Source organism: Pseudonaja textilis, chromosome 3, assembly GCF_049901715.1.
Source record: "Pseudonaja textilis isolate UNSWEBS1 chromosome 3, rPseTex1.2, whole genome shotgun sequence".
Classification (NCBI taxonomy): Eukaryota; Metazoa; Chordata; class Lepidosauria; order Squamata; family Elapidae; genus Pseudonaja; species Pseudonaja textilis.
In genome coordinates this window covers 180,304,880-180,314,280 of record NC_141992.1, presented here as the reverse complement: position 1 = coordinate 180,314,280, position 9,401 = coordinate 180,304,880, and positions in this window count along the sequence as shown.

The window sequence follows — 9,401 nt, the reverse complement described above, 5'->3', positions numbered from 1 at the left end:
AGTTTGTCACTCTCACAAAATTTCACCTTTTTTCCCAGAAATATATTTATGTTTGAACTAAGCAATTGATTAGGCCAGAGCATGTAATTATGTAATTCTAATTTTTATTTATTTGTTTATTCTTCTCTGTGATATTCTAATAAACACTTGTCTAAGAGAAGTTAAACTCAATCACAATACAAAAAGTTAAAAACAGAGTTTAAATTTAACAATAGAATCAATAATTGTAATTCACAGTGTGGTGGAAGATGCCACTTTATAGATCACCAAAATGCTGAGTCAGGGCAAAAGTCAATTTTCAAGTAAGATAAGGATGATATGATGATTAAAATTTTAACCTAACCCATCCTGAATGTCATTATAGCAATAGCAATAACACTTAAACTTATATACTGCTTTACAGTGCTTTATAGTGCTCTTAAGTGGTTTACAGAAGCAGCATACAATCTGGGTCTTCATTTTATCCACCTCAGAAGGCTGGAAGGCTGAGTCAACCTTGAGCCTGGTAAGATTTGAACTGCCAAATTACAGGCAGCTGGCAGGCAGCAGAAGTAGCCTGCAGTACTGCACTCTAACCACTGTGCCACCGTGGCTCATTATCAGGTCTAGTTTGCAGGTTCTCACTAAACTTCCCATCCTTTGTGCATGCAAATATGTATGTATCTCTCTCTGTGTGTGTATATACACACGTATGTATGTATGCATGTATGTAAGTTAGATCATGGGCATGGTAAACTAAGCATATTTTATTTGCTGAGGCATAATTAAAGCTAACCAGAATCATTCAATGTCAACCTGCATATATATGAGATCCATTCTTTAGGATAAAAGATTCTTCAGGTGTTTTTTTTTTTTCAGTTCGGTTCCATTATGTCTCCTCAGCCACAATAAATGGACTCAAATATTGACAGAATAGGGTCAGTGTGCAATCATCTTGCTAGTCTGGATTTCATCTCATTTCTAAGAGTGCATCTCAAGCATTGTCTGCTTCCGTTCATTACCAATTCAGAGCAGGCTGTTTTACGTCACCCAGAGCACTGCTGTTGCCAGGAGCAATGCAATGAAAGCTGTACCGAATGTGATTTTCAGGCGTTCTAGAGAGGATTTCATAGGAGCCTGGATGTAGCCAATAGGGTAGCAGGGTGATGCACCTGTATGGATGAAAAATGGCTATGCTTTGTGCTCTTTAAATGAACCAGGTAGTTTCTTATAAACGGCAGATCGTTTCTGGAGCCCAGTTCATCTTTGTTAGGATGGGGTGAGAACACGTTGTAAGTACTGGGCAATAAATAAAAAGGAAAGGTTCCCTTAACTTAAGCTCAAACATCACTTTAGTTTCCTTTGTCAGTAATACAGAATTGGTTTGCCATTGCCTTTTTCTGAGGTTCATTTTTTTATTTCCTAAGTCAGCTGTAAGTAGTGCTTGACTTACAACTAGTCATTTAGCAAATATTCAAAGTTATGAGGGACCTCCCCATGGCTACTCAGGCTCTGGGTTTAAAGTTCCAACACACACAGCCCTGTCGTTTGATTGCATTTTGGGCATTTACAGCTTTTTGCAATGTCCCACAATTACATGATCACAATTTATGATGTTCTTCTATCAGAAACCAGTGTTCACTTCCAATTTCCAGCAAAAAAAACACCCACTGTGTTTTTGACTCACTTAACAATTGCTGTAAAATTGGGTGCAATCAGGTGGTGACCTGTTTAATGACTAGCATGACTTATGACCATAATTCTTCCCTCAATTACAGTTGTAAATCAAGTACTATGTGTACTAATCTGGGATTGATGAGTGGTTTCCTATCCAGTTAATAACCAAATCTGACCCTGTTCACCTTTTCAGAGAAGCGAAAGTGAGGCTTTTAAGATTTAATATCACCCTCCTAGGAACTTAGGTCTTTGCAGAAATCCCAATGGTTCTTGTTTCTTGAATTACCTGCCTCCAAAATTTATTGTCAGTGGGGTGCGTTATGAATACTGCATATAAGGAAACAGAAATGTAAAGATTACAGATCTGCAAGATAAAGGAGGTTCCCCTTGTACATATGTGCTAGTCATTTCTGGCTCTAGGGGGCAGTGCTCATCTCCGTTACAAAGCCACAGAGCCAGTGCTGTCTGAAGATGTCTCTGTGGTCATGTGGCTGGCATGACTAAATGCCGAAGGTGCATGGAATACTGTTACCTTCCCACAAAAGTGGTCCTTATTTTTCTACTTGCATTTTTACATGCTTTCGAAGGTTGGCAGAAGCTGGGACAAGTAACGGGAACTCACTCCATTATGCGGTGCTAGGGATTCAAACCACCAAAATGCCAACCTTTCTAATTGAGAAGCTCAGCATCTTAGCCACTGAGCCACCACGTCCCTCTGACAGATCTGTAGTGAGAGTCTTTTACCTGAACCAGCAGGAGTGACCAACCTGGTACCTTTCAGGGCCGCGGTGGTTCACATGGTAAGACGCTTGGGCCTGCATACCACTGAGGCCAGCAGTTTGGCAGTTTGATTCCCATGAGTGAATAAACCATGTAGGAACAAAAAAGGAGCCTCCCCCGGAAGCCTGCTAGCATTCAGGCATCCCACAGGTAAAGATAACACCGCTCCCAAAAATTCCTTTCAGAGGCAGCCAGACATCTCGGTGATCCCAGGCTAACATGTACCATATGCTAAATAAGTAAATAAAAACCTTTCAGAAATGTGAAAAGTCAACAGCAGTCTTCCCCACAGCCATAAGGGGATATCCCTTCAACCATCCTTAAGTTCAACCCTGAAAAGAGTCTTGGATAGGAAAAGGGAAACTTCTCTCAACTCAGTCTTTTAGGCTGATCTTACAGTCATTTTCATATGAGCTCAAACAGTTTTGCCGAAAAAGCTTGATAGCAGCAAATGCTATTCACCATGGCAACAGAGCAAAAAGGATGCAAGAACAGAATCATCTTCTTCTTTGGTTTCCTCCATTTCAGATTCACAAAGTCTTAGTCTTATTCCATGTCGCAGCCAGATCATTTATGTGATAGTCAGCCAGGGAAATGAATAGTTAAGCAGATAAGCCACAATTGTGGCTGCCAGTGCTGTAAACTAAGTGACTCTTTATTAGAGGAAAACCAGATACTGACATAACAAAGGAAAGGGAACATTTTATATGCATAGGGCCTCAACTTTAGCCCAAATATCTTGGAAAGCAGATGATCACAAAAATTTCCACTGTATATGTATATAGAAGGTAATCCTTGCTATCTTCATTTCCCATCTCATAAATATTGCTATTTACTATTCTCAATTTCCTTGGATTTTTTTTTTCCACTGAGAATTGCTGGTGATCTGAAACTGTATCCATATGGATGTGCAGTGGTGAAGTGGATGATACAAATTTAATATTAATCTTGTACAGCGTAGTAGCCTCATATTCTAGCAGCCCAGCACAACAAATTACAATGTGCTGGGAGTTGTAGATCAGTTTTATTTAGAGAGACCCAGGATGCTCATTATTCTTGCTGAATTTAGTGTTAAGACATTCAATCTATGCTGCCTTATATATTTACCGTTTCAGCATGTTTTCTTCTATTATTATTTTATTCAACTCTACAAAGTAATCTACTTTTGGGACAGAGGCAGGTTACTGACAAAAAAGATTACTGTGTCATAGAAGCAATTAACCTAAGTTCAGAACTTGGATTAAATCAACCCACCCTCTTTCGGTAATATTTTTTTATCATGTGTTGCAAGTATTCCTTTCAGATTTGAAGTGCTATTGTTTGTGCTACTTGAATCTGGGCTAATTGCTGTTTTTAATGTACTGGTTAATTATATGCTGGTTTTCTGGGACATAGATCACCTTAAATGCATAGCTGAATGTTGACAAGCATTCCAATTGGAGTTTCAACATAACCGGATGCTGTTGAACAGAATGGCAGTGACTGATTTATGCTGCTTAGGGGAATTTTCTACCCTGTCCTTGGTACTGAAATGCCAAAAGGTGAATAAATCCCATAAATCCACGTCAGCGTGTGTTGATTTAATGAGTCAGTGTGAAACAGACTAAGTCTGGATCCGAACTGCATCTGATGTTTGTGTAGCACCGAATTGTCTTTTTTAAAAAGAAAATGCAAACATTTTGAATATTTTTTTTTTTCATGTGTGGATCAAACATAGTTCACTGGGGACTCTTTTAAGACCTCAAAATATCTAGAGGGCATCAGTTTGTGAAACACTATTTAAAGCCATTAAGAAACTACTGCATTTCTTTTTGTTTGTACTAATAATGCCTTCAACAGACCTCTGCCTTTTCCAGAAGAAATGTGAAAAGACAGTTTCTTGTTGTTTTTAATTAATCAAGGGCATTTGGCTTGAAGTTGTCACATAAAATGAGCACGTGCAAAAGCAGCAGAAGGAAGAAAAGTGTGAACAGATAGCAGGCTGCCAAAGAAAAGGGAAGAATTCCCCACCCCCCCCACCCCCCCAAAGAAAGAGCAAAGGGGGGAGGGAAGGAAATATATGTCTATTTCAGAAAATCCAGGGACAAAACTTTGGAAACCAGACATATCAAATATTGTTTCTATGGGTAGCCCTCACAATTGGGACTGGCAGCTTGGCCATTAAACCGAGCAGTCACTAAGTGAAATTGTGACAGTTCTTACAATCTTATTTCAGCTTTCTTTTGCTTTACAGACTGAAAGAGGCACACGCATGAACTGGTCACAAAATTACTTTTTCCATCACTGTCCTAACTCACTGTCTGAGGCAGCTGCTAAATGTTGACTACTTGTATTTATTATCAACAATTCTTTTCTTCCTTAAATGGAGTCCAGTCAGCTAATCAAAGTCTTTACCATCCCTGGACTCTATAGCCAAACAGGGTCTGTGTGATTTTTCTTTAAATTTACGTTTCCCGGATTGAAACTATTTCATTATTTAGTTTTAACTTAGATTATACTGAACTCAAATGTTGGAGTCTAGATATTTGTTGAGCTTTGGGAAAGACACTGTCTTCCAAAAAGTAGCTCCTGGACTGAGTGTTTTACCTCTTTGAGTTACTGATCCTCTTCCCTTTTTTTAAAAAAAATGATCATATTTATTAATTGGGAATATTTGGCAAATTGTTCACTGTAAACATAATAAATAATAAAAGGCCATTTGTAAATGCATATCAAGATCCTTATCCCTATTTCACTAATATTAATATTTAATATTAAGAAGGAGGAGGAGGATTTAACATAGAATAGAATGGAATAGAATACAATAGAATCTGGAAGGGACTTTTGAGGTCTTCTAGTCCCCTGCTCAAGCAGGAGAACCTGTCCTATACCATTTCAGATAAGTGACTGTCCAGTCTCTTCTTAAAAACCTCCAGTGATAGAGCACCCATGATTTCTGAAGGTAAGCTGTTGCACTGGTTAATTGTCCTCACGGTTAGCAAGTTTGTCCTTAATTCCAGGTTGACTCCCTCTGTGATTACTTTCCAACCATTGTTTCTGGTCCTACCCTCTGGTGCTAATGAGAATAATTTTTTTTTAATTTTATTGGTTTTTAAAAACAAACATAAACAAACAAAACATTAAAACATCAAGCTATCTTCCACAGGTGTACATACAGTGTGCCGGTTAGTTTACAAATTGTTTTCTGCTTCCATTTCGTAGTCTTCAATTACATTACATATAATCTCATATTGTCAATCAAAAATTAAATACCTTAGTATCATTATTAATCAATCATTTGACTATACTTTTATTCATTCATGTTTTACAAGATAACCATAATTTACTTAGTTTATTTTATAACAGTTCATATTATCATCCAAAATCTATCCTAAAATCATTTTGTAGGTATAAGAAAGAACTACATCTTTATATATTTATTATTTTCTAAAAGTCTAAATATTTCATTACTGTACTTTATTGTCTAACCATTGATAGAAAAGATCCCAAATTTTATAAAATTATTTATCCTCTTGTTCTCTAATTTCAAATGTCAATCTACTCATTTCAGCACATTCCAATGTTTTCTTAATGATTTACTCCTGTGATGGTATTTTATCATTTTTCCAGTTTTTAGCAAATACAATCCTAGCCGCTGTTAATACATTTACAATCAGGTATTTCAAGTCTTTACTATATATTTCAGGTAAAATTCCCAATAAAAATATCTCTGGTTTCAAGTCTATATTTTTTTTGTCATTTTTTCCAACCACGTGTGGATTTTAATCCAGTATTTTTTAGCATCCGCACAAGTCCACCACATATGGTAATAGGAGCCAGGTGACATTTCCAACATTTTTCGGATTTATTCTTGAACATTCTTGCTATTCTTGCTGGGGGAAATGCCACCTGTAAAACATCTTATACAATTTTTTTTATATGCTGTTGACATTGTCATTTTATAATTTTGAGACCACAATTTTTGCCATTTCTCTAAATCAATCCCATATCCAAAATTCATCCCCCAAGCAATCATAGTTTCTTTAACTTGTTCTTCTTCTAGTTTAATTTCTAATAAATAACCATGCAATTTTTTAATCACCTTTTCATCAGTACCTGTCAAAATCTTATCTAAGTCAGTCAGCTTATGATAAAAACCTTCTGTTTTAGAATCTTTATCATACCTTGAATGTATTTGCGCATATGAAAACCAATTCATTTTTATACCTTGTTCCTCTAGTTTTTGCATAGATTTAAGTCCACCCTTTTCATTCAATATTTCACCATATCTAACTGTTTGTTCCCTTTTGTATACTATAGGATACGAAAATGCTTCAATAGTCAATAACCAGACTGGAATTTTCAAATAACATTGTCTTTTAATCTTCTCCCAGTTTAACCACAGAGACTTCCGTATATAATGTCTTCTAAAATACCCCTGTGTTTTAGTTCCTTTGTACCATAAAAAAGCATGCCACTCCAACAACAAATCATGTCCTTCTAATGTCAACAATCTAGTATTCTTCAGGTTCTTCAACACCTTAATCCAATTGAAAAGTCTCAAATAGAAAAAAGTGCATAAGAATAAACCAGAAAGGTAGATGAAAAAACAAAAATACCAGGAAAGGAAAAAAAAGGCTTTTAAGGCCTTTTAAAACAAAGACAAGCGCCAACAAAGCCAAAAACCCAAATAGTTATTACCAAAAAAAAAAAGATTAAAAAAAATACAATAAAGCTGGTGAGGAGGGATAGCACAACTTAGGAAAAGTAAAAAGGGCACACTGCACTTTGTTTAATTATCCAAGGCTCTTATTATAACTCTCTTCTCCAAAAACTTATCACCTTTTTTCCCCCTACGTTTCAACACCAGACTCCAGCTGTTGATAGAAACCCAGAAGAGCACCTGTAATAATACTCTCCCATGCTCTTCCCTCTATCTTATCAAATAGCAATGTCCTTGAAAAAGAGTCTCAGTTCTTTCTTTCTCGGCTTTGTCTGGTCACAGGGAAATAGAATATTTTCAAGCCTCTAGTTGGCAGTGTTACAAAGTTTCTTTGCTCTCACTTTCCCCCTCCTTTTCTGAGCAGGATATAATAAGAATTAATAAAAAAAGAAAAAGATATTTTTTAAAAATGAAATAACTAAAGGGAGCCTCTAGCCTAAAATATTACAAAATCAAAAAGGAGAAGAATAAAAAAAAGATATAAACGAAAAAACCAGTCCAGTTTCAAAATACAAGATCATATATAGAAAATCCAGCAATGAGAAAAAACAAAACATTACTTTGACATTCCTGTTTAAAATCACCGCTTAATCATTTCTGTCAAAACTTTTACAGATTCTTTCTTTTCCTTAGGGTGTCCTTTCAGATCTTAGAATTAAAAAAAAAAAGTTCTCACCAAACTGGCACACTCTCTCTTTCTGCTCTCTTTCGTTTTGGAGCTGTCCCAACTTCAGCAGCTTTAATGGCTACCTCTTTGCCACTGGCAAGAAGAGCCTCTCCTGGATCTACCAGGGACTTTGAGGTATCCCTGGGATCGACAGGATGCGCTCTTCACTTTCACCGTCTCTTTGGGACGGTTTAGATCTGACAGGACCATCCAGGAGCAAAGATATTGGCAGCGATCTCAGACCTCCAAGATCGCATGCCGTATCGTCACGACGCCAGCTCCGCCCTCGCTAATGAGAATAATTTGAGCCCTCTTCTTTGGGGCAGCCGCTCAAATACTGGAATACTGCTCACATCAGCTAGGCTTATATGCTTGTCACTGGCCCATCCTAATCCTTTTTATGGTGACTTGGACCTCTATCTTGCAGGGTGTGGTACCCTGGATTGTCAGATTCAAGATCCTGTTCTATCTATCTCACTGCCCCAATGAATCTAGGAAAGAAAACTGGGATTGCTCAACCCCACTGCTTTGCCTAGTCATGGATATTATGGGAAAGGTCAAGAAGAGCCAGTTTGGCCTAGTAATTAAGGCACCAGGCTGGAAAGCAGGAGACCATGAGTTCAAGTCTGGTCTTCACCATGGAAGCCAGCTAGGTGACTTTGGGACGGTTATTTTCACGCAGTGCAAACCAACTCACAGGAGAGGAAGTTGTGCTGGATTTGTTCACTGCCTTGAGGTATTTGTAAAAATAATAAAGGTGGGATACAAATAATAAATAAATAGGTAAGTAGGTCAATCGGTAGGTCTGGCTTCCTGAATAGCTGGTACCAAATGGGCATCTGGCCATTTCTGTTCAAAGTTTTGCAGCATTAATTCAGCACCAGAAAAATAAACACAGATGGCTGATGCTTCATTTAACATCTTTATAAACATAATAAGTAGATTTTACAAACCAGTTGTAGATAAGGGTGGGATTCAAAATTTTTAACAACTGGTTCTGTGGGCGTGGCTTAGGTGGTGGGTGTGACTTGGTGGTTATGTGACTGGGTGGACATGGCTTGGTGGTCATGTTATTGGCTGGGTGTGGCCAACTCAATATCACTCACATCGAGGCACACATCTCCTCGCCTGGCCTCTCATGACTGTGGGGATGCTGCAACAGTCATAAATTGTAAGTGAAAAATGGTCATAAGTCACTTTTTTCTGTGCCATTGTAACTTTTAATGGTCACTCCACAGAAGCAAAGTACCACCAGCAAATGTAACTTTTAATGGTCACTCTACACAAGCAAAGTACCACCAGCAAATGAGGAGAAAAAAACTCCAGAGATGTTCCTGAGACAGGAAGTCTAGTCCTGCTAAGAATGTAATAAGGGTTAACGGAGAGGCAGTTTCTGTAAGCAACACCAGAATGTTTCCTTCCTACCTTCCTTACAGGATTAGGCCAGTAATTTCTTCTAACAATCGGTTCTCCGAACTGCTTAGAATGTTAACAACTGGTTCTAGCGAATAGGTGTGAACTGGTAGAATCCCGCCCCTGGTTGTAGATTTCTCCAACATGGAGCAAACTCAGACAGAAACATGTTGCAAGTAACTT